The sequence below is a fragment of the Balaenoptera borealis genome (assembly GCF_965194805.1).
Source record: "Balaenoptera borealis genome assembly, chromosome: 10".
Classification (NCBI taxonomy): Eukaryota; Metazoa; Chordata; class Mammalia; order Artiodactyla; family Balaenopteridae; genus Balaenoptera; species Balaenoptera borealis.
In genome coordinates this window covers 53,324,395-53,352,225 of record NC_138874.1, presented here as the reverse complement: position 1 = coordinate 53,352,225, position 27,831 = coordinate 53,324,395, and the positions used below count along the sequence as shown (strand labels likewise).

Here is a 27,831-nt window from a genome sequence, read left to right as displayed (position 1 = left end):
CGAAATTGAATTATAATTGTCTTATTTCTTGTTGTGAGGTTTCTAGGGTAGTCTGGATTTCTTTACCAAAGGTCATTGATCCTTTCAAAGTGGCTCTCTCTTTATGACTTTCTCTGGTTTCCAGTTGCTATTCCATTCTCTTGCCTCTTTGGTCCTAGGGGTGACGTTCTCAATTGTTATTGGCACATGGTTAATGCATTATACTTTGTGTCAGTATTTTTCAAACTTTGGTGTACATTAGAGTCAACTGGAGGAGTTGTCAAACCAAATTGCTGAGCCCCATCCCCAGAATTTCTGATATAGTAGGTCTGGGCTAAGGTCCCAAATTTGCATTTCTAACAAGTGCCTAGGTGATGATGCTATTGGTCCAGAGACCACATTTAGAGAACCATGCCTTATAGTTTCCTTGTACCTTGCCCACAGCTTTATTAAATTGTCCCTTTATTAAATACTTTTTCTATTGTTCTAATTTGGGTGTGTCATCTGTTTACTGATGAGATACTGATACTCTTTACTACTATATCATAACTGGTCCCAGTAAAGAGAACTCAAAGTAGAATTTTGGAGTTAGTTTTATTGTACACTTAAGAAGTGTAGAGGAGGAAAATGGAAATGGGTAATTCACAGAATGTGGTGGCATTATAATTATTCAAATTATTACATGGGATGAAGTATAGATGGAAGATAGAGTATTGGGAGATCAAGTGAATGATACTTAGTTATATGGCAGTGATAATAGACTTAAAGATTGTGGAGTCCTCTGGCTTCTTCTTATGATTCCAAGGAGGGTAAATAGGTAAAAGGAATAATTAAAAACTGTGAACATACAATTAAGGACTTGTGTAGATATGTAAGAAGCCATCCATTGCAGAATTGCAATGAAGGAGACTCTCATTTCCTGTAGTTTTAGGGCAGATATGACTGAGTAACCTCTAGCCTTAAACCTAACTACCACACACCTCTTTACTAAGAGATCTAGCCCTTCAGTACATAAAAGTCTTTTACTTGCCTAGCAAACTAATGCTGATTAACCTTCAAACCCACCTTTGCCATCTCTTATTGACTCAACATAGCCTAGACGGGGAGGTGCAAGACCTACCCCGAGAGGAATAGTTTATACACTGAAAGAGTTCAAAACCTCAATAATCTGTATTGGCACATGTGGGGAGTAAATGCTAAGGTCTGTCAGACTAAATTCATTGACATTGGTGTACTCACGTGGAATTTGGGAATTAATAATATATTGGCTTGGGCACTTGGAAGAGGGCTTAATAATCTATGAAGTATATTAATTGAAGCCTGAACTCAATGATGACCTATAGTTAATGAGGTAGAAATGTTTGAGATTACCTGGCATACTGTAGAAGAATGAGTTCAATGGTTTAGCGAAATGAAAATCCTGGAATGGATTAGCCAACTTCTAACCATACTCCCTAGGAAGGCCAGATGATGCTCTTTTGTTAAAGCACTAAAATGCATTGGTAAGGGGGATGACAGTATCTTTGAATAACTCTGTGGTTGCTGTCTTCTGTAGGAAGGAGATGATATTGGGTTATACTATAATAGAATTAGATTCTCTGATCCTAATAGGATTGATGGGGGTCTTAGAATGATATAGATCAGCTGGTGGCCGTTAATCATTACAAGCAAGATGTCTGAAACTACCACAAGAAGCCACAGGGATGGGTCTTGACTTACAGATATCTCTGGGAGTGGTTCTTAAACCTTATTGTGTATCAGACTCACGGTGGGCTTGTTGACCCCATCCCAGAATTTCTAATTTAATAAGTCTGAAGTGCGATTTGAATATTTTTAATTCTAATTGAAATTCTAATCAGTTAATGTTGATGCTGATGGTCTGGAGATCACACTTTGAGAACCAGTATTCTGTAGCAACAGCTAATTGATTATGCAATTCTAAGGGTAAAATACATGTGCATCCTTCCAATGTACTACCTGACACGTATAGGCAGAAAAATCCTGCCTTGTGGCAGGTCTTGTGGGAAGAAATGGTAATATTAGTGTTTTGGATATATGCCAATTCACATCCCAGAACCTCTCTGATGAGGGAGAGGCCAGGCCCCTTTGTAAAAGGACCTCGCAGTGTAGCTATGGGTGTATATTATACATTTTTATCCAAGCTATCTCTAAACATATTCCTCTGATATATTAATAGAGGAGAAAAAAGCATGGACCTGATTTATGGATGGTTATTTATGGTTTACTGAGACCAGCTGTAAATAGATAGGTACTACACTACAACCCCACGTGGGGATGACCCCCTGAAAGCCAGTGGGAATAGGAAATCTTCACAATGTACAGAACCCTGCAATATTCTGTTGGGGTGACTGTATACTGGAGACAGGGAAATACTCAGACCCTCTGAGTTATTAGATTCTAGATCAAAACTTATACTGATCCCCAGAGACCTTAAATGCCATCATACTAGTATACCAGTCAGAGTAGAGATCTGTGGAGGTCTTGAGATAACAGATAATGTTCTGAGTACAAGAGCAGTTCCCTATCCCTGAATATATAATGGGAGTAGATATAATTGGTACCTGGCAGAATCGACACATTGGTTTTCTGATCCATGGAATGAAGGCTATTATGATTAAAAAGGGCCAAATAGAAGCTCCTGGAATGGCATCCCCCACCTACCCCAAGACAGAAAACCAAAAGTAACACCACCTTCCTGAGGGAATTTCAGAGATTAGTACCACCATAAAAGACTAAAATAAAATTATTCATGTTTAATGTGACTGTTCGGCAACTGCCAAAGTCGTATGGGTCATGGAGTATGAGAGTATAGTTTTGTACACTTGCTCAGGTGGTGATGCTAATTGCACATGTAGTTCCAATTGTGGTATCTTTATGGGAGTAAACTAGCACAGCCCCCTGGAAGTGTTATATTTTCCATTTCCATTGGTAAGGAAAAATTCGAAGTCATTAACATTTATATGGCAGGGACAACAGTATATCTTTACAGTTTTACCATAAGTAATATTCAGCTGATCACTGTCACACATAATCCAGAGGGATTTTGGTTTCCTTTGTATCCAATAGAACATAAAGTATGTATATTACATTGACAGTATTATGTTAATTTAAGCTAATGAGCAGGAAGTAGCAAGTATCCTAGTCACCTTAGTAACACACATGCATGTCAGAATATGGGAGAAAAACAAGTCAGGCTATTTCTTCTAAAGTGAGAAACAAATTATTACACCTGCACCTTGAACCTTGTCCACCACCAAGAGTGAGGCATAATGCTTGGTGAGCCTCTTTGAATTTTGAATGTAATATGTATTACCTTTAGGTAGGCTGCTGCTGCACATTTACTAGGTAAACTTTAAGGCTGCCAGTTTGAGTAAAGCCAGGAGAAAGAAAGAGCTGTGCAGTAGGTCCTATCTGCAGAGCAAACTGTTCTTCCCATGAATTTTATGACCCAGAAAGCTTGATATATTCAATATGTATGTGCCAGAGATACTATTTGGAGCTTCTGGCAAATCCCAAAGGAGAATCATGGCATAGACCCCTCCTTTGTCAATAACTATTTCCATTTGAAAAGCAATTTGACTGACTTGCTTATGGACCCTAATAGGGACTGAACACCTACCTGACCACAGGGCACAAAGTGAGTATGTGACCTGAACTGCCCATCATGAACTAGGTGTTATCTAATATCATGAGCCATAAAATTGGGTGTGCCCACCAGCATCTCATTATACATCAGATGTGATGTATCAAGATCAGGCCTGAAAAGTCCCAGAAGGCACAAGTAAACTGCTTAAGTAGGTGACATATTCCCAAGGTACTCAGTACTGCTACTTCTCTGCCTCTTCCTCAACCCATACCTATAGCTTCATGGGGAGTTTCCTATGACTTGTTAATAGAGAAAGAAAAAGCATGGTCCTGATTTATGGATGGATTTGCATGGTATGCTGAAATCAGTTGTAGGGAATGGGTGCTGCACTACAACAGGAATAACCATGAAAGACAACAGGAAGGGAAATTCTTCCAGTGGACTGAACTCTGAGCCCTGCATCTAGTTTTAATTAGGGGTAGAAGTAGAGATGTCCTAAGGTATCAGTATACATTCATTCATGGTCAGTGCCTAACACATTGACTGGATTGTTAGGAACTTGGAAAGAAAAAAATCTTGTGAAGTTGGTGACAAGGAGGTCTGGAGGAGACCTCTTGGAATTGTTATGGAGTGTGAAAGATATTCCTGTCCAACATTAATGCCTAACAAAGATATCCACAGTAGATAAAGCATACAATTTTTAGGTGGACAAATGACCCCTGTGGCTTGATCAAGGAGTTCCTGTACAATGTGGATATGGTGAATAGAAGTATGCAAGGCACAGCAACATGGATTTTCCCTCCCCAAAGTTGATATGGCTTCCACCAGTTGCTGAGTATACAGCTTGCCAAGATAAGGTATCAACGCTGAACTCCTGATATAGCTTCATCCTCATGGAACCATCTAGCTACCTAACTTTTTGTGGATGGGGGAGGCAGTGCTGTGTCTTCACAAACACTCAAAGTCCAAGTATTGATTTGCTTTCTCTTTACAGTGCTTCTGCCATTTTTGGACTTATACTATGTTTGATACATCTTCACATTATCTCCATAACATCACCTCCAATTAATAGGGCTTCTTATGGTGTCAGTGATCTCAAGCTCATAGAATTTACTAGTCTTACCATGTATATATTATTCAGAAACAGCTGGCTTTGTAGAATGGTGGCATGGCCTGCTAGAGGCTCAGCAATAGAGCTAGCAGGGAGATAAGATGCTGTGAGGCTGTGATGCTGTACTACAATGTGGTGAATGCCTTCAGCCAGCATCCAATAATGTATTAGAGAGAGGAGGGAAAAAAATCATGCTATAACTTTTGACTATGTTCTCCTCCCTCAGAAACCTCTTCATTAAGGTAAGTTTTATAATAACAATAATATCTTACAGAGTCATTACTTAACCCATACCTCACTTTTGTCAGAAAATTTTTGTTAGAACAATACATTTAACTTCTATCTCCCTGAAAAATTCAAGACATCCACAATGTCTACTAGGAATCCTCCCTTAGATGTGGCACTGCTGTGAACTACACACCCCGAGCAATCATAAGTGGTGCTTCTGCATTTTTACAGTACACTCCAGTTTTCAAAGCTCTGTTGTATAACATTGCATATCAGTATCTGATATAAATAGTATAATAAACAAGGTTTAACAGAATAAAGCATTAGTCAAAGGTGAATGCCTTCTAACTTAAATGGATTTTATTCAACTATTAATTTGTTCTCATCTGGGATAATTAAAAACCACACTGAAACCCTTAGACATTGAGAAACAACCCCAGTTCTTGACTTGACGGCCTGATTTTATTGATTTCATTTGTTTGTGGCTTTAGCTGTGAGAGGTTGTGTACATTAGAACTTGGCATGGAATCTTCCACTATAGGAACTGAAGACTTTATTTACTCTTAATAGCTGTATCAAGGCCTTTGTGTATATGCAGGTCTCAGCAATTGTCCCTGAGAAACTCTTGGAGTAAAAAATAATCTTTGACATAATTTCCCATATGATTCAGTTTGGATTCCCATGTGACTCAGATGCTGCCAACTTAGAAAGTACATATACATCATACTGTGCCAATGACTGGATTTCCTTAGTTGCTAATGCTCCTCTCTTCTAGTGAAAAAGGCTTTATAATGTTGAAACTTCTGATCTCTTATATGTGTTAATTTTAAAAAGTCTGTTTTCTCCCTCAGAACTTTGAGAAATAACTTTCTTCTTTTTCTTTGGAGTACTTTACTTTCATTTTGAATTCAAAAGAACAATTTTAAATATATGTTTTCTCACAGATGATAGGCATTCAGTTGCTGATCATGAAACGCTTACTTCATTCTACCCAAAACTACTTTACAGAAGGGGCAATTAGTGATGGAGACCAATGCCAAACAAATACACAAATTCTATTCTATTCAAGTTCACTTCATGGGTGGTGTGATTTTAGTGTTAGAATTTCTTGGGTGAATTATGATATTGGTGAGGCACTTAATTCAACTAAAACTCATTGCATCACTTTTTAGCAATACTGCTGAAAGTAACACAAAATTCTGTTTCTCTAATTTGCCTCAGAAATATATCGTAGTCATTAGCAAGCAGAATGAGAATTGCACCTACCAATTACTGAACAAAAATTAGAGCTGTAAATAATGTGAAGCATCTCATTCTAGGCAGGTGACCTTATCTGCTTATCTTCCTACCATGTATAACAAAATAATGGTTGATAAGGGATATTAACAGCTGTTCTAATTTGGAATTAAACTTTAATAAATCAAATTAGTACTTCCCTCCAATGAAAAAAGATCACTGAGATTGATTTAACCAGCAATATTTTAAATCTTCTTTTTTAACTCCCATCTCAGTGACAGAACTGGGAGTCAGTTTCATATAACTCCTTTTCTTGGTATGAATTTCATGTGCCTAATAAATTTGTTTATTTGATATGACATTATGCTTAAGTTTGTATTTATTCTTCTTCTTAAAAGTGAAATCAAATCATTTCATTTGTAAAAATATTGCCTGAATTCCTAGTTCAAGTTAAAAAAAATTATTCAATTAAGAGAAGAGAACTTTTGGGCAGAAGGGAACATTATTTAGAGAATTACTTTGAAGTAGTTCAATACACTGTAAATTTGCAATTATTGGATGATTGTACATATGTAATTACCCTGAAATTGTGCCAATAATGAGTCTTTTTCTCCACTTACATCTTGTCTCCATTGGTATATATTCTCTGAGTATTAGATTTACTTATGCATATTTGAGTCTCTATACACTTACTGATTTTTTAAGCAAACATTTATTAAGTGCCCACTGAGTGCTGAACATTATGCTAACACTGGGAGGGGGAGGTGTGTGCAGGGCTGAATAATTATATATAACCATCATTTTTATATAACAGTAAAATCTTTCAAATGGAACCTCTAACCTTGACTGGTGTTATATAAACTTTCAGGGGATTCTTTAGTGACTGGAGTTCATTTACCATGTTCAGGGTCAATTGGACCTAAAGCATTTAAGAGATATAATTTAGAAGGAGAAGAAAACTTAATATATACATTGATAACATATTCCTGTCATAAATAATCTTTAATACTTTGAACTATTTAGAAATATGAGATAGTATCTAGTACAGGAACTATATCATATGAGAATATTTATTAAATGAAACCAAATTAATTAAATTCTGCCCTGTAATAAAAATTGACATTCACTGATGGAAACAGTTTAAGCTGATTGTTATCTGTTGGCTTTATAGATTTTACCTTTACTGGGGCTCCTTCCAACCACCTCTAAGAGGCTCTTTGAAGGAGTTTTTCTCAAAATGTTATGCTGGACAAATCTAATCTACTCATTAAAAAAAGAAAGTCTACTTGATCAAACTTAGCAACTTTATTTTCAAAAATATTCTTTTATATAACCTAGTATAAAAGAAATAGGTATTTAAAAATTCCTTTTGATTTAGAGAATTGCTAATGCTTCTATTCATTATTCCTCATCTACTAAGTCTCTGCAGGAATTTATACAATTCAGTATCCTAAAGTGGAATGGTTAATTTTATCTAGTATTAGATAAGGAGGAAAAAGTTTTAATAAGTGCTGATAGTTACCCAAAGCTTCAAACTCTAATGACTCATTAGAGTTACTGGATAACATTAATTTTGATATATGGTGACCACACAGAACATTCTGGGTTAAACACAACTTGAACCACGTGATCTGTTCCTATTTCATATTGCTAATCAGAAATGTTGCTCTTTAAACAGTTTGAACTGTTTCACATTCTTCTATTAATTGCTTACTATGCTAGGTAAAACTAAAACCTTTTTAGTTTTTAATACAAAAATTTGGTGAAATAGTTGTCTCTTAAGTTATATACATTGTAGCTATTAGAAGATAGAGCCAATTAGGAGTTTATAGAAGTAAAAATGGGAGGGGGACTGATTATGGACTCTGAAGAGGTAAGACAAAGTGGTGCCATTTCATATCATATTTAACAAGTAACTGTTGTATATTATAGTCAGTATGCTTAATGTTTTAAACTAAATCATGGGGAACCAACTGGGTTCCAGTTTTACTTTTACTTTTATTTTTCACTGGAAAGCTGTGTTTACATTGATAAATCTTGTGCGGAGGTTATGGTAATATACAAAGTTTTCTTTTCCTTTCAGGTGGTATTTCAAATAATCTTTAGGCTTATTCTAGAAAGATGTTCATGGTAGAGTGTTACATAGTAAAATGAATCCCAGGGTATCAAGTACAAAAACTAAGTATTGTACTAGGGGATAACAAACTACTTGGGTACTCGTAAGGGTAGATATGCAAGGAGCTTTTAAACAGGTCACAGGAAAGGAGAAAGAAATGAAAATAAATCACTTGTTAGAGATAACAATGAAATGAGCTAGAGAGAAGAGAAATGCTCTGTAAACAGGTACATGAGCAAGTGCTGTAGAGACTTACAGAAAATCAGGGGACTAGGTTTGACAATTTCATTCATCTTTCATGCCAAGGCCACAGTTTTGGTCACTCAACAGGTCAGTTACCTTTCCTTTGTCCTTGTACCATAGGTCACACTGTTAACTGTAGCTACCCTGTAAATAATCAAAACTACCACGTTTTGGAAGCTTGCCATGTCCCAAGCTCTGTATTGAGTGCTTTACATATATTATTTTAACTCTTACAGCTATTTTATGAGACAGGTGTTATTATCTCCATTTATAGAAAAGGAAACAGACTTGGAGAGATCAGTTTATTACAACAGCTAGAAAGAGCCAGAGGTGCGATGTGAATCCTCGTGCATCTGACTCCAAAGTCCGTCCTTTTAAATCTTACACTTCCTGCAATTGGTCACAGCATGTATTTTATTACTTAAGAAAGAGTAAATAAATAAGAAGCTTGGAGTCAAAGTCTGGCTATTTCATTAGTGATGTGACCTTGGTAACATTTCTTAACCACCTCAGTTCTTCTGCTTGGAAATGGGGACACAAATAGCATTTATCTTCTGAGGTGCTTATGACAATTCAAAGTGACAATAAAATACTTAGCACAGGCCATGGCACATAGAAGAGTTTTCTAAATTTTACCATTATTATCATTTTGCATATTTTATTAAATTCTTGATTTTGTGAGGCTTTGTATTTTATAGTCCTATAAAAGCAATGTAATTTGGTAGTGAATCTTATTTTCTCTTTAAGGGAAGAGAACTTTCTTTCCTATTTGAATTGAGTAATCTTTGAATCCTATTTGATTTTTATTTGAATCTGGTTTAAATTGCTCCTGAAACAATATTGACTTTTAAGAGAAGTTTGTTTTTACGATGCTGTAGTTTTTTTATAAATAATTTTCTACTGCTTTATTCTATGACTTTGGTTAATTATACTAATATGTCATCATTTATTAGTTTTCTATGGTCCAGACCACATATTTGTTTGGATATTAGCGACTGGAATTGTAAGATTTCTCTGTGTATTATAAAATAAACTAAAAGTATGAGGGAAAAGTTCATACTTAGAAAATCAAATTTCTTCTATATTCTTAACTAGGTAGTATAGACTTTGGGGAATGATTTTCCTTGGTTGATAAGTGTTTGGAAAAATTCTATATATTCTTATATTCTCTTGAAAATTCTATTATCTTAGTTGCTATTTCTACAAGACAATTTAAAAGTATATCACTACTTCTGATCATTAGAGTTAGTTCTTTTTGTAATTTATATTGATTGAAGTCATGCCGTTTCCAACTTTAAGCCCGTTATATTTTGGGCTATAATATAAGAGAGTCATGCAAATAAGCATATGTGTTTATGACTGTATGTAGTTAATATAGGCCACACGATTTGGGTAGGTCTGTAATTAACCAAATTAAATCAGAAAAAGCAGATATTACTATATTACTATATTTCTTAACACTTTGGTCATGGGAATTATTGGAGCTGCTGGCATCAGCATGTTGAATAAAGGACATCTCAGTACTAAAAACTGTTTATAGAGATTCTAAAGACTTTGTTGGATCCATGTTATCTGCTTAAGAAATGATAGGCAATCAAAAACTGACTGGTGATTTTTCTCAACTACTGATAGTAATTTAGTATATTTTACCCTTTATCCCTACTGCCTTGAAATAAATTTACTGAATGTGCTATCTTTTGATGATTATATCAAGGATAGAAGAACCAGATAATAAATGGGTCCTTAGACTTCCCTTCTTTGTGGGAAGAGATATTTAGGATTTTGGAATATAGGAGGGACAGATATTTGATAGTCTGTTTTCCTTTTTACTTACTTCCAGTCTTCTGACAATCATGGGTTTTGAGATCTAAACCTTAGGTGTAATTATCCTGATCCTAATTTCCTCATCTGTACAAGAGGAAAAAGTGATACTTCCTTTAAGCGTTCTTTTGAAGATTAAATGACATAATTTATTTGAAGTGCCTGGCATATAATGATGTTCAATGAACTTATGCTATTTGTGACCTGGTGTTTTCTTTCTATCTTTTCCCTTTTGTTTGAACAATTATGGCTTTTTTTTTTTCACAAAAATATTTTTTTATTACTCTACTCTTCACACTATGCTTGGGAACAGTATGTTTAATTTATTAAATCCAAGAGAAAAGATAATTCACTGACAGGATGAAACATCCAAATTTTTTCATTTAAAATTTAAAAGTAGTTTAACTATAGATAGCATCAGGTAGAGCAGACCTTTATTCTGGACCCCCATAAAAACTAGGTTTTTGTCTATTAGAAAAGCCTCTTCTTGCCAGAACTGGTTTTCCTGCAAGCTCAGTAGGTTCTGGAGCTGGTTATTACCACATTGCTCGCTGCACCCCAGACAGTTGCCCATGGTCGGCTAAGTGACAGAAGAAGATATGACTAAGCCTCCAGCGCCGCCTTACACCTTGTGGACGGGACGTCGTAAGACACCGATTTGTGATTCTAATGCAACAGCTGTCCCGGGGAAGGGCAGCAATTTCTTCATCAGCCACTTCCTGAAGGTCTTTTGGCAGAATGGTATTCTTCCTGAGAGAATGGATGTGTAGCCTCTCATCTACATACTCATAGGCCATTTTTCTTCTCTTCACATCACGCAACATTTTCCAATCTACATAGTAACTTCGAACTTGGCCTGAAGCTGATGAAGGAACAACCTCCTCTACAGCTATTGACCCATTTTTCTGCTCCCCTTTGCAGCAAAACGTCATCAAAGGCTTGTCTATATTTGTAGTCTCCGATTTCTTTCCTCCTCTTCTGTCTTGAACGCTTTCCCTCCCACCACGCCATCGAAACCGCTGTGATCCAGGTCCCAACAATTTCCACTCTGCTAAGCCCAACAGGCAATTCTCAGCTCTTCTTTCAATTGACTTTGAGCAGAAAGTTGCCCACTCCCTGCTCCTGCAGTGCTTCCGGGCCACCACGCTCTCCTCCGTCTCTCTGCTTCTTTCAAGTCTCCTGTGCTCGGCTCCCTTCTCTTAACATTAAAGGCTCTGGGGCCTCATTCCTCGGACACCTTCTCTCTCCACCTACACTCCTTATAAATTGGAGTCAATCTGCAGCTTTCAATGCCAGTCAGCTCTAAGCTTATGAATACCAAATTTACATCTGCAGCTCGGCCCTCCCCTGACTCAGGTCGGAGGAGGGAAGTGGGCAGAGGGAAAACCCTGGGACGGGTCTGCACTGGGCGCTACAGGTGGGAGAATAGTGGGGAACCCATGGGTTTGGAGCTTCAGAGGAGAGGGGGAGGAGGGTATAAGGGGGTGGGCCAGACCTGCCGGATGGTCCGCAGCAGAGAGCCGAGGATGGAGGCCGCTATATTGTCCCAACAATTAAGGCTTTTAACCAAAATTATCTTTTGCCTCTTGCATAACTTATAATCCAGACCTGACTTATTATGTAGTATGGCATTCTCCAAAGTGGTACCCAGGAGGCATGCATGATGATCCAGTGGGATATATGAAAAATGTTAAAACTTCTAGTGGTATTTAATTTTTATTTAAGAAAATTAAAAAAATTAGGTTTAATAATATTTAATTTAAAGGCTAAGGTTAGTGTTTGTTTATATGTAATGTATAGATAAATACATTGAGTATGAATGCTGAATTTTTCTTTTTTCTAAATGGGAGTGCTTGATCAAAAATGTTTGGAGATCATTAATCTATAATTTAGTGCCTGAAAGCAGCTTTATGGGTGACAGGAAGAAGAATTTGGAAAAGCTCTTTCTGAAAACTTTCTTGGCGTCCAGAGTTTAAGTAAGTCACAAGGAGGTAATCTAGTTATGGATGTAGAGTGCAGAGGGGGTCAGTATTAGTGCTTGGTTCTTTTGAATTTTTGGTTTCCTGCAGTGGAACTTCAGTATAGTTTTAGTATAGTTTTGCTGTTGTTGTTGTTGTCATTGTTGAAAAATTGAAAAAAGAACCACCTTGTTGAAACCTGGTTTGTTTCACATCTTCTATTAACAAGGTTGCGATTTTATTTGTATGGGAAAAAATGCACAGATAATATATAGTACAAACCCCCTGTAAATAGTCTTATTAAGCAATAGACAAGATCTCCATCTTATAAAATAAATCAATGCAGTTTAAATTGGTTGCTTTGGTACTCAGAAGAGTGATGTAAGGCTCCTTGCTGGGACTGATATGCTGAGAAGATTTTATTACATTTTGAAACACATAAATAAAAGTTCATGCAAAGGAGTAGTCTGTACGCCTGTCATTGGGACTCAAACACATATAATAGAAAGATATTCCATTTAGCCTAACTTCATTTAGGATTAAGACACTTTTGCCCAACTGTGACCTACAGGAGAAATCTGTAGTTCTGTTGGATTTCAAAGCCATTTCACAATGTTGCTTCCAGCAGCAGGAATAACAGCTTTACAGACTAGTGAGTTGTTTATTTTGAGAGTCCATTTCAATGACCATAAACCACTGTTCTTGATATTGATGGTTTACTTAGTAGTTTGGAAATTGTGCATACTAGCAAAACATGAAATGGTTTTAAATTGTTTTTATGAACAGTGTCAATTACAGAATGGGCCAAATTCACTTTGACTGCAGAGGCTCATTACTGTGGAGGTCAAGATGCTCTACCACTCTCAGTTAAAGCTGTTCTTTTTAGTGATTCAAAGCCTGTTTGGTACTCCTTTAAGACTACAACTATACCCTAATTATACAATCATGGAGAGTACCAGAGTCATTATAACCGTATGTTTCTCTACAATCCTTGAAACACAGTATAAAATACCAGGGTTCTGAGTAGTGTTCTACTTCCCAATATCCAAGATTATATTGGACCAAGAATGAATATCTCTAATAAGTTTTTCAAGGCTGATCACATTATTTGATTACTTGTGGAGGATGCAGATTGGCCTGGCCTGTGAACTGGATATAAATGACTACAAGAAGAAAAACCATCTGATGAATTCAAGTGAATTATATGCTGTCAATTTGAGCTATATATGCATAAGGGATACCTTTTATGGGGACACACAAATTTATTCCAGGAGATGTTTTTTGCTACATTTATATCATACTATATGTAAACACTCGGAAAATATTTGCACGAAACTAACGGCAAATCTGTTGACTGTTAGTCTGAAATGGGTTTCAATATCAAAAAGACAATATATATAAGAAATTTTCTCAACTAGCATTTTCCATGCTAGTTGTCATGGAATAACTCAGCAGAGCTCTTGATTTTTTGAAGATCTCAAAGGAAGTGCCAAGAAATTATATTCAAGGATCTTTAAGTTTTAATAAGATCTAGGGAAAGGATTTCTGTAAAATCAAGCCAGAAACAATTCTCAGGCCATTGAAATGATTTAGGTTGAGACAACTAATATTTTATATTAACTGTAGATTAATATTCTGTTCTTTTAAAATTGTATAATTAGTACAATGTTGTAGTATTTTCAGTCAGGAGTTAATGCACAGTTAATTTTACAGACGTGAAAAATTGTATTTGAAGGCCTTCCCATTTCTTGAGTGTTTTTCTTTTTTATTTTAACATCTTTATTGGAGTATAATTGCTTTACAATGGTGTGTTAGTTTCTGCTTTATAACAAAATGAATCAGCTATACATATACATATGTCTGCATATCTCTTCCCTCTTGCATCTCCCTCCCTCCCACCCTCCCTATCCCACCTCTCTAGGTGGTCACAAAGCACCGAGCTAATCTCCCTGTGCTATGTGGCTGCTTCCCACTAGCTATCTATTTTACATTTGGTAGTGTATATATGTCCATGCCACTCTCTTACTTTGTCCCAGCTTACCCTTCCCCCTCCCCGTGTCCCCAAGTCCATTCTGTACGTCTGCATCTTTATTCCTGTCCTGCTCCGAGGTTCGTCAAAACCATTTTTTTTTTTTTTTTTAGATTCCATATATATGTGTTAGCATATGGTATTTCTTTTTCTCTTTCTGACTTACTTCACTCTGTATGACAGACTCTAGGTCCATCCACCTCACTAAAATAATTCAATTTCATTTCTTTTTATGGCTAATATTCCATTATATATATATGTGCCACATCTTCTTTATCCATTTCTGTCAATGGACACTTTGGTTGCTTCCATGTCCTGGCTATTGTAAATAGAGCTGCAATGAACATTGTGGTACATGACTCTTTTAGAATTATGGTTTTCTCAGAGTATATGCCCAGTAGTGAGATTGCTGGGTCGTATGGTAGTTCTATTTTTAGTTTTTTGAGGAACCTCCATACTGTTCTCCATAGGGCTGTATCAATTTACATTCCCACCAACAGTGCAATAGGGTTCCCTTTTCTCCACACCCTCTCCAGCATTTATTATTTGTAGATTTTTTGATGATGGCCCTTCTGACCGGTGTGAGGTGATACCTCATTGTAGTTTTGATTTGCATTTCTCTAATAATTAGTCATGTTGAACATCCTTTCATGTGTTTGTTGGCAGTCTGTATGTCTTCTTGGGAGAAATGTCTATTTAGGTCTTCTGCCCATTTTTGGATTGGGTTGTTTGTTTTTTGATATTGAGCTGCATGAGCTGCTTGTATGTTTTGGAGATTAATCCTTTGTCAGTTGCTTCATTTGCAAATATTTTCTCCCATTCTGAGGGTTGTCTTTTTGTCTTGTTTATGGTTTCCTTTGCTATGCAAAAGCTTTTAAGCTTCATTAGGTGCCATTTGTTTATTTCTGTTTCTATTTCCATTTCTCTAGGAGGTGGGTAAAAAAGGATCTTGCTGTGATTTATGTCATGGAGTGTTCTGCCTTTGTTTTCCTCTAAGAGTTTTATAGTGTCTGGCCTTACATTTAGGTCTTTAATCCATTTTGAGTTTATTTTTGTGTATGGTGTTAGGGAGTGTTCTAATTTCATTCTTTCATATGTACCTGTCCAGTTTTCCCAGCACCATTTATTGAAGAGGCTGTCTTTTCTCCACTGTATATGCTTGCCTCCTTTATCAAAGATAAGGTGACCATATGTGTGTGGGTTTATCTCTGGGCTTTCTATCCTGTTCCATTCATCTATATTTCTGTTTCTGTGCCAGTACCATACTGTCTTAATTACTGTAGCTTTGTAGTATAGTCTGAAGTCAGGGAGCCTGATTCCTCCAGCTCCGTTTTTCTTTCTCAAGTTTGCTTTGGCTATTCGGGGTCTTTTGTGTTTCCATACAAATTGTGAAATTTTTTGTTCTAGTTCTGTGAAAAATGCCATTGGAAGTTTGATAGGGATTGCATTGAATCTGTAGATTGCTTTGGGTAGTAGAGTCATTTTCACAATGTTGATTCTTCCAGTCCAAGAACATGGTATATCTCTCCATCTGTTGGTATCATCTTTAATTTCTTTCATCAGTGTCTTATAGTTTTCTGCATACAGGCCTTTTGTCTCCTTAGGTAGGTTTATTCCTAGGTATTTTATTCTTTTTGTTGCAATGGTAAACGGGAGTGTTTCCTTAATTTCTCTTTCAGATTTTTCATTGTTAGTGTGTAAGAATGAAAGAGATTTCTGTGCATTAATTTTGTATCCTGCTACATTACCAAATTCATTGATTAGTTCTAGTAGTTTTCTGGTAGCATCTTTAGGATTCTCTATATATAGTATCATGTCATCTGCAAACAGTGACAGTTTTACTTCTTCTTTTCCAGTTTGGTTTCCTTTTATTTCTTTTTCTTCTCTGGTTGCCATAGCTAAAACTTCCAAAACTATGTTGAATAACAGTGGTGAGAGTGGGCAACCTTGTCTTGTTCCTGATCTTACTGGAAATGGTTTCAGTTTTTCACCATTGAGAATGATGTTTGCTGTGGGTTTGTCATATATGGCCTTTATTATGTTGAGGTAGGTTCCCTCTATGCCTACTTCCTGGAGGGTTTTTATCATAAATCGGTGTTGAATTTTGTCCAACGCTTTTTCTGCATCTATTGAGATGATCATATGGTTTTTCTCCTTCAATTTGTTAATATGGTTTATCACGTTGATTGATTTGTGTATACTGAAGAATCCTTGCATTCCTGGAATAAACCCCACTTGATCATGGTGTATGATCCTTTTAATGTGCTGTTGATTCTGTTTGCTAGTATTTTTACATCTATGTTCATCAGTGATATTGGCCTGTAGTTTTCTTTCATTGTGACATCTTTGTCCGGTTTTGGTATCAGGGTGATGGTGGCCTCATAGAATGAGTTTGGGAGTGTTTCTCCCTCTTCTGTATTTTGGAAGAGTTTAGAAGGATAAGTGTTAGCTCTTCTCTAAATGTTTGATAGAATTCACCTGTGAAGCCATCTGGTCCTGAGATTTTGTTTGTTGGAAGATTATTAACCACAGTTTCAATTTCAGTGCTTCTGATTCGTCTGTTTAAATTTTCTCTTTCTTCCTGGTTCAGTCTCAGAAGGTTGTGCCTTTCTAAGAATTTGTCCATTTCTTCCAACTTGTCCAATTTAGCAGCATATAGTTGCTTGTAGTAATCTCTCATGATCCTTTGTGTTTCTGCAGTGTCAGTTGTTACTTCTCCTTTTTCATTTCTAATTCTATTGATTTGAATCTTCTCCCCTTTTTCTCTTGATGAGTCTGGCTAATGGTTTATCAATTATGTTTATCTTCTCAAAGAACCAGCTTTTAGTTTTATTGATCTTTGCTTTCGTTTCCTTCATTTCTTTTTCATTTATTTCTGATCTGATCTTTATGATTTCTTTCCTTCTGCTAACTTTGGCGTTTTTTTGTTCTTCTTTCTCTATTTGCTTTAGGTGTAAGGTTAGGTTGTTTATTTAAGGTGTTTCTTGTTTCCTAAGGTAGGATTGTATTGCTATAAGCTTCCGTCTTAGAACTGCTTTTACTGCATCCCATAGGTTTTGGGTTGTCATGTTTTCATTGTCATTTGTCTCTAGGTATTTTTTGATTTCCACTTTGATTTCTTCAGTGATCTCGTGGTTATTTAGTAGTGTATTGTTTAGCCTCCATGTGTTTGTATTTTTTTACAGATTTTTTCCTGTAATTGATATCTAGTCTCATAGTGTTGTGGTTGGAAAGGATACTTGCTACGATTTCAGTTTTCTTGAATTTACCAAGTATTCATTTGTGACCAAAGATGTGATCTATCCTGGAGAATGTTCCTTAAGCACTTGAGAAGAAAGTGTATTCTGTTGTTTTTGGATGGAATGTCCTATAAATATCAAGTAAGTCCATGTTGTTTAATGTATCATTTAAACCTTGTGTTTCCTTATTTATTTTTATTTTGGATGATCTGTCCGCTGGTGAAAGTGGGATGTTAAAGTCCCTTAATAAGATTGTGTTACTGTCGATTTCCCCTTTTATGGCTGTTAACATTTGCCTTATGTATTGAGGTGCTCCTATGTTGGGTTCATAAATATTTACAATTGTTATATCTTCTTCTTGGATTGATCCCTTGATCATTATGTAGTGTCCTTCTTTATCTCTTGTAATAGCCTTTATTTTAAAGTCTATTTTGTCTGATATGAGAATTGCTACTCCAGGTTTCTTTTGATTTCCATTTGCATGGAATATATTTTTCCATCCCCTCACTTTCAGTCTGTATGTGTCCCTAGGTCCTATGTAGGTCTCTTGTAGACAGCATATATATGGGTCTTGTTTATGTGTCCATTCAACCAGTCTATGTCTTTTGGTGGGAGCATTTAATCCATTTACATTTAAAGTAATTATCAATATGTATGTTCCTATTACCATTTTCTTAATTGTTTTGGGCTTGTTATTGTGGGTTTTTTCCTTCTCTTGTGTTTCCTGCCTAGAGAAGTTCCTTTAGCATTTGTTGTAAGGCTGTTTTTTTGGTGCTGAATTCTCTTATCTTTTGCTTGTCTGTAAAGGTTTTAATTTCTCATTGAATCTGAATGAGATCCTTGCTGGGTAGAATAATCTTAGTTGTACGTTTTTCCCTTTCATCACTTTAAATATGTCCTGACACTCCCTTCGGCTTTCAGAGTTTCTGCTGAAAGATCAGCTGTTAACCTTATGGGGATTCCCTTATATGTTATTTGTTGTTTTCCCTTGCTGCTTTTAATATTTTTTCTTTGTTTTTAATTTTTGATAGTTTGATTAATATGTGTCTTGGTGTATTTCTCCTTGGATTTATCCTCTATGGACTCTCTGTGCTTCCTGGACTCGATTGACTATTTCCTCTCCCAAATTAGGGAAGTTTTCAACTATAATCTCTTCAAATATTTTCTCAGTCCCTTTCTTTTTCTCTTCTTCTTCTGGGACCTCTATAATTCAAATGTTGGTGCTTTTAATGTTGTTCCAGAGGTCTCCAGTTCTTTTCATTCTTTTTTCTTTATTCTGCTCTGCAGTAGTTATTTCCACTATTGTATCTTCCAGGTCACTTATCTGTTTTTCTGCTTCAGTTTTTCTATTGATTCCTTCTAGAGAATTTTTAATTTCATTTATTGTGTTGTTTATCACTGTTTGTTTGCTCTTTAGTTCTTGTAGGTCCTTGTTAAACATTTCTTGTATTTTCTCCATCCTATTTCCAAGAGTTTGGATCATCTTTACTGTCATTATTCTGAATTCTTTTTCAGGTAGACTGCCTATTTCCTCTTCAGTTGTTTCATCTGGTGGGTTTTTACCTTGCTCCTTCATCTGCTGTGTATTTCTCTGTCTTCTCATTTTGCGTAGCTTACTGTCTTTGGTGTGTCCTTTCCGCAGGCTGCAGGTTCGTAGTTCCTGTTGTTTATGGTGTCTGCCCCCATTGGGTAAGGTTGGTTCAGTGGGTTGTGTAGGCTCCCTGGTGGAGGGGACTGCTGCCTGTGTTCTAGTGGATGATGCTGGATCTTGTCTTTCTGGTGGGCAGGAACATTTCTGGTGGAGTGTTTTGGTGTGTCTGTGAACTTATTATGATTTTAGGCAGCCTCTCTGCTAATGGATGGGGTTGTGTTCCTGTCTTGCTAGTTGTTTGGCATAGGGTTTCCAGCACTGTAGCTTGCTGGTCATTGAGTGGAGCTGGGTCTTAGCATTGAGATGGAGATCTCTGGGAGAGCTTTTGCCATTTGATATTACATGGGCCCAAGAGGTCTCTGATGGACCAATGTCCTGAAATCGGCTCTCCCACCTCAGAGGTTCAGGCCTGACACCCAGCTAGAGCACCAAGACCCTGTCAGCTCCATGGCTCAGAAGAAAAGGGAGAAAAAAGAAAGAAAGAATGAAAAAATAAATAAATAAAACAAAATAAAGTTATTAAAATAGAAAAAAATTATTAAAAATAAAAAAATAAAAAAGTAAAAAAATAAAAGAGAGAAAGAAAGAAGAGAGCAACCAAACCAAAAAAACAAATCCACCAGTGATAGCAAGGGCTAAAAACCATACTAAAATTTGTGAAACACTCTCTAACTTTCTTCAGGGTTTCAAAGTGGTGACTCCCAGGAGAAATTATGCCACTGAAGAAGGTATGGGAGGGTATACATCGGGTATATTTCCCTGGAAACTTATCACTGGTCTTTTACTTGTGGATTCTGTCATGTGCTCTTGGGGATGCCCAGAAGTCTGGGTATTCGCACCTGGTTCACGAGCTATTCTCCTTCCACCTTTGAAGATTTTCTGCAGTTATTCTGTCTTTGAGAATCTGCATGTCATTTGCCAAATTCACCTTCCTCAGATGATGGTGGCTGGCCGTCAGCACCAGAAGAGACTGCTTTACTTGTGGCTGCAGAAAACGCATTCCTCCTCTTCTTCCCCAAGCAAGTAGTTCTCTTGCCTTCAACTCTTTGCTTGGCGAAGACCACACAGCCCCAGCGAGGCAGGCTTCCTGCTCCTAATCCCCACTCAAATGTGATGACACACACTAACCCCAACCGTCTGGTGAGCCACGTCCTCAAGCACTCAGCACAGTGGTGTGTCAAGACAGACTGCCCAATCCAACTGCTACGGCTGCGTGTCTCTCACCGACTAGAAGCTGAGGGCATGGCTGAAACTGAAGGTCTCTTGAATATTTTTCTTTTGCTACTCAACATAGTGGGAGAAACAGATGATTTTTTGATACTAATTTAAAGTTTGGCCAGAACTGAAAGATGCTTAAGTAGTAGGTAACTTTAAATTTCAGAGGGGACTGCTGATAGTCACCATTCATTAAGTGCCTACTATATGCCAGCTCTTTTGCTAAGTGTTTTATAATGTAGTCCTCATATTAACCCTGTGAGGAAAGTGACGTCTAGAGGAATAAAGGGATTATCTAAATGCCACAGAACTAGTAAATGGTAGAACTGGGATTTGAACTAAGAGCTCTCTGGCTCCAAAGCCCATATTCATTTTGTAGAATTACACTTCCCACAGAGGGGAATTTAAAATAGCATTATTTAGCCATAGGTTGAATGCAGCTCTCATGAGAAATCAGCCTGTTCCTGTAGGGGTATGAGAGTCACTGAGGTTTACTTGTTCATTTCTTTCAATTGACTCAAGAGCTGTGTCTCTAGGAGAAGGCAAATGTCTTCATTTACTACATGGTATAATAAAAATGTGCCATACTTGCAGAAACATATTGTATCTGCTAGGAACAAGCATACATTTTTGATGCAGAAGGAAAATATGCCCTTTGTTAGGCCCAACCCATTAATTTTAAAGTGCCTAGAGCCCAAAGCGGCCCCAAACAGCTGGAATGCTACCTACTATTCCAAAATAGACACTAAAATCCTCTCCCTATTTATAAAAAATAAAACTGTTCCTCTTTTCCTAACAAGCTTTGTCAGTATAAAAGGAACTAAAATTGATGGCCTGGTGTTCTTTTCTATTTTGTATTGAGTTCTACATTATACTGCTGTTATGGTGAAGTCTGGAGTATTCACAATATTTCCTGGAGTATTCACAGGAAAAGCGTATATATTTCCTGCCTATAAGAACCCTTGTTAAAAAAAACATTAATTTCATAAAAACATATTCTTAAGTCATGCATAATTAATTTTTTAATTTTTAATTTATTATTTATTTTTGGCTGTGTTGGGTCTTAGTTGTGGCACGCAGGATCTTTGTTGAGGCATGCGGGATCTTTCGTTGTGGTGCACGAGCTCTTCGTTGTGGTGTGCAGGCTTCTCTCTAGTTGCGGTGTGCGGGCTTCTCTCTAGTCGTGGCGTGCGGGTTTTCTCTCTCCAGTTGTGGTGTGTAGGCTCCAGAGTACGTGGGCTCTGTAGTTTGCGGCATGTGGGCTCTCTAGTTTAGGTGCACGGGCTCAGTAGTTGTGGCTTAGTTGCCCCGCAGCATGTGGGATCTTAGTTCCCAGATCAGGGAGCGAACCCGTGTCTCCTGCATTGTAAGGAAGATTCTTTACCACTGGACCACCAGGGAAGTCCCCATAATTAATTTTAAGTAATTGAGTTAGTATAAACATCTTTTTATATTTTATATAGAATGGTTTTTATCTTTTTTCTTTTTCATCCCTTCTCTCTTTATAAAACAAGTGTTACTTTAAAAATTGTTCAAATTCCTTATACTATCTCCCTTGAATATTTTATTTTTAAAGCCTATTTGAGAATTTATTCATTTATGCAGTAGACTGGATGTCATTGTAATAATGCCCAACTCACAGTTTTATTTTATATGAGAAAGTATCTAGCTCAGTGCCTGATATATCATAAGTACTTCTTAGATGCTTACTGATTTTTTTTTTTCACATCTCTCTTAGCTGAATGACCTTGGGTCATTGTTTAGCCCTCACTTTCCTCATCTTAAAAATGTGAGGCTTAAAGATGATTTCTTTTTTTAATTAATATTTTAATTTTACTGGCATATAGTTGATTTACACTGTTGTGTTAGTTTCAGGTGTACAGCAAAGTGATTCACTTATACATATACATATATTCATTCTTTTTTATTTCACTTCTTTATTTTTATTTTTTAACATCTTTATTGGAGTATAATTGCTTTACAATGGTGTGTTAGTTTCTGCTTTATAACAAAGTGAATCAGTTATACATATACATATGTTCCCATATCTCTTCCCTCTTGCATCTCCCTCCCTCCCACCCTCCCTATCCCACCCCTCTAGGTGGTCACAAAGCACAGAGCTGATCTCCCTGTTCTATGCGGCTGCTTCCCACTAGCTATCTATTTTACGTTTGGTGGTGTATATATGTCCATGCCACTCTCTCACTTTGTCCCAGCTTACCCTTCCACCTCCCCATATCCTCAGGTCCATTCTCTAGTAGGTCTGTGTCTTTATTCCTGTCTTGCCCATAGGTTCTTCATGACCTTTTTTTTTTTCTTAGATTCCATATATATGTGTTACCATACGGTATTTATTTTTCTTTCTGACTTACTTCACTCTGTATGACAGACTCTAGGTCCATCCACCTCACTACAAATAACTCAGTTTCGTCTCTTTTTATGACTGAGTAATATTCCATTGTATATATGTGCCACATCTTTATCCATTTATCTGTTGATGGACACTTAGGTTGCTTCCATGTCCTGGCTATTGTAAATAGAGCTGCAAAGAACATTTTGGTACATGACTCTTTTTGAATTATGGTTTTCTCAGGGTATATGCCCAGTAGTGGGATTGCTGGGTTGTATGGTAGTTCTATTTTTAGTTTTTTAAGGAACCTCCATAGTGTTCTCCATAGTGGCTGTATCAATTTACATTCCCACCAACAGTGCAAGAGGGTTCCCTTTTCTCCACACCCTCTCCAGCATTTATTGTTTCTAGATTTTTTGATGATGGCCATTCTAACTGGTGTGAGATGATATCTCATTGTAGTTTTGATTTGCATTTCTCTAATGGTTAATGATGTTGAGCATTCTTTCATGTGTCTGTTGGCAATCTGTATATCTTCTTTGGAGAAATGTCTATTTAGGTCTTCTGCCCATTTTTGGATTGGGTTGTTTGTTTTTTTGTTATTAAGCTGCATGAGCTGCTTGCAAATTTTGGAGATTAATCCTTTGTCAGTTGCTTCATTTGCAAATACAGTATGCTAACACATATATATGGAATCTAAGGGAAAAAAAAAAAAAAGGTCATGAAGAACCTAGCGGCAAGACGGGAATAAAGACACAGACCTACTAGAGAATGGACTTGAGGATATGGGGAGGGGAAAGGGTAAGCTGTGACAAAGTGAGAGAGTGGCATGGACATATATACACCACCAAACGTAAAATAGATAGCTAGTGGGAAGCAGCCGCATAGCACAGGGAGATCAGCTCTGTGCTTTGTGACCACCTAGAGGGGTGGGATAGGGAGGGTGGGAGGGAGGGAGATGCAAGAGGGAAGAGATATGGGAACATATGTATATGTATAACTGATTCACTTTGTTATAAAGCAGAAACTAACACACCATTGTAAAGTAATTATACTCCAATGAAGATGTTAAAAAAAAAAATAGATGAGGAGCTGTTTCTTATGGATGAGCAAAGCAAATGGTTTCTCGAGATAGAATCTACTCTTGGTGAAGATGCTGTGAAGATTGTTGAAATTACAACACAGGATTTAGAATAGTACATAAACTTAGTTGATAAAGCAGTGGCAGGGTTTGAGAGGATGGACTCTAGTTTTGAAAATTCTACTGTGGGTAAAATACTTTCGAACAGCATTGCATACTACAGAGATATTGTTTGTGAAAGGAAAAAGTAATCTATGCAGCAAACTTCATGGTTGTTTTGTTTTAAGAAATTGTCACAGCCCCACCCACCCTTCAGCAACCACCACCCTGATCAGTCAGCAGCCATCAGCACTGAGGCGAGACTGTCCACCAGCAAAAAATTTTGACTTGCTAAAGTGTAAGATGGTGGTTAGCACTTTTTAACAATAAAGTATTTTAAAATTAAGTTATGTACATTGTTTTTATAGACATAATGCCATTATGTACTTAATAGACTACAGTATAGTATAAAACATAATTTTTATATGCATTGGGACACCAAGAAATTTGTGTTACTTTTGTTGTGATATTCACTTTATTGTGGTGGTCTGGAACTGAACCTGCAATATCTCTGAGGTATGCCTATACATAGGAGTGGAATTATCTTGTCATAGGGTAGGTACATTTTTGGTTTTATAAGAAACTGCAACACTTTTTTCTGAAGCAGTTGTACCATTTTACGCTCACCAACAAATGTATGAGACTTCCAGTTATGGGAATCTTAGCCTTTGGTAGATGTGTAGTTACATATCATGGTGGTTTAATTTGCATTTTCCTCATAAATATAAGTTTGAGTATGTTTTCCTGTGGTTACTGGCCTTTGTAAGTGTCAATTAAAATATTTTGCCCATTTTTAAATTGGGTTGTCCTTTTATTATTGAGTTGTATTTTCTAAAAATTATTTTTATTTTTCCTGCTTCCTATTAAAGTGTAAACACTTCATATATTATCTTATTCATCTTTCACAAAAACCTGGTAAAATAGGTGTTGCTATCTCCATTTCAGGTATGAGGAAGCTAAGGTCTGTGTTGGTTAAGTGACTTACCCATAGTCTCATAAGCAATGAATGATAGGACTCTGATACAGGGGTGTCTAGCAGTAAAATCTTATGCATTTAACTACTACATTATACTACAAATAATAAATAGTATGGGACTTCATGTGAGAAAGAGGTCTCTGTGGGCTGAGAGGGCTAAGATAAGTGGAAATAATGGATTTTGATGAACAACTGAAATTTAGATAGCCATGTATTTAGTAGGTGTGGGGTGGGGTGTAGAGATTTATAAAAATACCTCCATGAAAAAGATAAATATATACCTATTTGGAGTAATAATAAAGGGATAGATCAAAATTGACCTTCAAGTTCTAAGAGTATTTGAAGCCAGAAACTTTAACAAGTAATTTCTGAGATTCTTCAGTGCATTACAACTTATAAGAAATAAAATGTTCTTCTTTATTCTTTAAATATTACTCTGTGTCCTCTACTGCTAAAATGGTTTGGCTTCCACAACTGTGAATTAATAAAGTATTGATTTTACTTAATACTTTTATTTAATGGGCATTTAAAAAAAATGGGTACTACTGTTCTTGAAATAAGTTGGGTCCAGTTTAGAACCACAGGATATATATATATTTTAAATAAATTTATTTATTTATTGGCTGCATTGGGTCTTCGTTGCTGAGTGCAGGCTTTCTCTAGTTGCGGCGAGCGGGGGCTACTCTTCGTTGCGGTGCATGGGCTTCTCATTGCGGTGGCTCCACTTGTTGTGGAGCACAGGCTCTAGGCACACGGGCTTCAGCGGTTATGGCACGTGGGCTCAGTAGTTGTGGCTCGTGGGATCCTCCCAGACCAGGGCTCAAACCCGTGTCCCCTGCATTGGCAGGCAGATTCTTAACCACTGCACCGCCAGGGAAGTACCCAGAACCACAGGCTATTTTAACTTAAGAAATTAGGACAACTTCAGTGATTATAGAACAGTAAGGATGGTAGGGCATTTAAGTTAGCTCAGTTCTGTGGCTGAACTCCTGAGAGAGATTCTAGGAGAGATTCAAAGTCCTGTCAGAAGTTCAGGGAAGAGAATCATATAGATGTATAAAGTTCTGTGGTAGAGACCTGTAAACAATGGTACTTTTTTTTCCGGTATATTTAGTGATAGCCCTCTATTCCCATTTTAAAGCAGTGCAAGAATTTCTCCTTTGGTAGTTCTGGTTTGCAGTTACCCATCTGGTTGGTGGTTCATGCTCTGAGCTAGTAAGTAGTATAACTTAAGAAAAATGCAGCTGAGTCTTTCTGTTAATTCGAATGAAACTAATTTCACATAAATTAATGTGTTCTTTTTATGCCCTTCAACCCTTTGTGACATTTTAGGGTTTGGATATTTTTTGTTAATCCATGTCTACTTCTACTATTAGATGCCTATGATTCTTTCCCTGGCATTCTGCTCAATAAGTACATATCCTGTGAGGCTATGTGTGTGCTGAGAAGACTTGAGTTCAACTTAAGGACAACTGACAGAGGGGGCCTTGTTTGTGCTCTGAGCTATGTGATTTTAAAATAAAGTGATTAGAGGAATGAGGTACAAGGGAAGAAAGATGGTCAGACATCAATTAAGAAAAACCTCACCCATCTCTTTTACTTCTGGCTGATGTTAGGTTGGTAAGCAGGTAAAGCTGCCTGTTCTTCTGTCACTCTGTGTGTATTATTATCAGTGTTTATATAATATTGCAATTAAAGTCCACTAGACTGCATTATTTGGAGAATAAAGCCAACTGGTTGAATTTCCTATGATCATTGTTTTATTTGTATTATTTTTTAAACATCTTTATTAGAGTATAATTGCTTTACAATGGTGTGTTAGTTTCTGCTGTATAACAAAGTGAATCAGCTATACGTATACATATATCCCCATATCCCCTCCCTCTTGCGTCTCCCTCCCTCCCACCCTCCCTATCCCACCCATCTAGGTGGTCACAAAGCACGGAGCTGATCTCCCTGTGCTATGCGGCTGCTTCCCACTAGTATCTATTTTACATTTGGTAGTGTATATATTTCCATGCCACGCTCTCACTTCATCCCAGCTTACCCTTCCCCCTCCTCGTGTCCTCAAGTCCATTCTCTACATCTGCGTCTTTATCATTGTTTTAAAGGAACTTATATGTCTGAACCTGAGTGAGGTCCATTTGAAATTAGGTCCAAATTTTTTCATATTGTCAAATTCCTACATAGAGGACATTATAGCTCCATGTGAGGACATTAAAATTTTTCTTTGGCGTTATTATCAAGGTAAAATGGCTTCTTTATGAATCAGAGTCACCTGTGAAAACTAAAACAATGGTAGATGTGTGAGCAAAATTGGCACTTAGGCATTCTGTTGTATTGACTTTTACAGAAGTTGCAAGCAAGTTATTTTGTTGCTTACACATGAGCTAATATTCCTTTAGTGACTGCAGCTTTCTCTTTCTGGAGTTCACTTCTTATATGGAGCACATTTTTACTGCTTGTATCATTCTTTAAGAAGCTTAGGGCAGCCCTTATATTAAACTTTAAATACTCTATCTCCAAAGTTTATCCAAGAACTAGAATGATGAACTTAATCTCTGCAATTTTGCAATTAGTGTATTAACTTAAGTACTATTTTTGGTATCACTGTGCTCTGCAAGTCATCTGGTTAATGTGTTTCCTTTTGTAGGATTTTATCAGAGCATAGCAATTGGAACACAAAATAAACATTAACAGACTTTTCTTTGTGCTTGCATTTGGTTATAAGGAAAACTTTTTTCATTTGCCATTCTTATCCTTTTAAAAGGTGCTCCTTAAAATGAGTGGAATTAAGGATTTTGTATTTTAAAGGAGCAATGTGTCAATATGAATAGAAGCATTTATCCAAATAGATTCTCTAGACGAATAATTTTTAATTTTCGTAGAAGC

General features: G+C 36.8%; 1 protein-coding gene and 1 pseudogene across 6 annotated transcripts in view; one reads left to right on the top strand and one right to left on the bottom strand.

Annotated features, from left to right (window-relative positions):
- The window catches only part of CTNNA3 (catenin alpha 3), a 1,737,547-nt gene that overhangs the window by 374,855 nt on the left and 1,334,861 nt on the right, over window positions 1-27,831 (top strand). The gene's annotated exons all lie outside the window — the stretch shown is intronic.
- On the bottom strand, window positions 7,954-16,112 carry LOC309636255 (small ribosomal subunit protein uS14m pseudogene; annotated as a pseudogene). Its single transcript has one exon. The product of its transcript is annotated as a small ribosomal subunit protein uS14m pseudogene (transcript).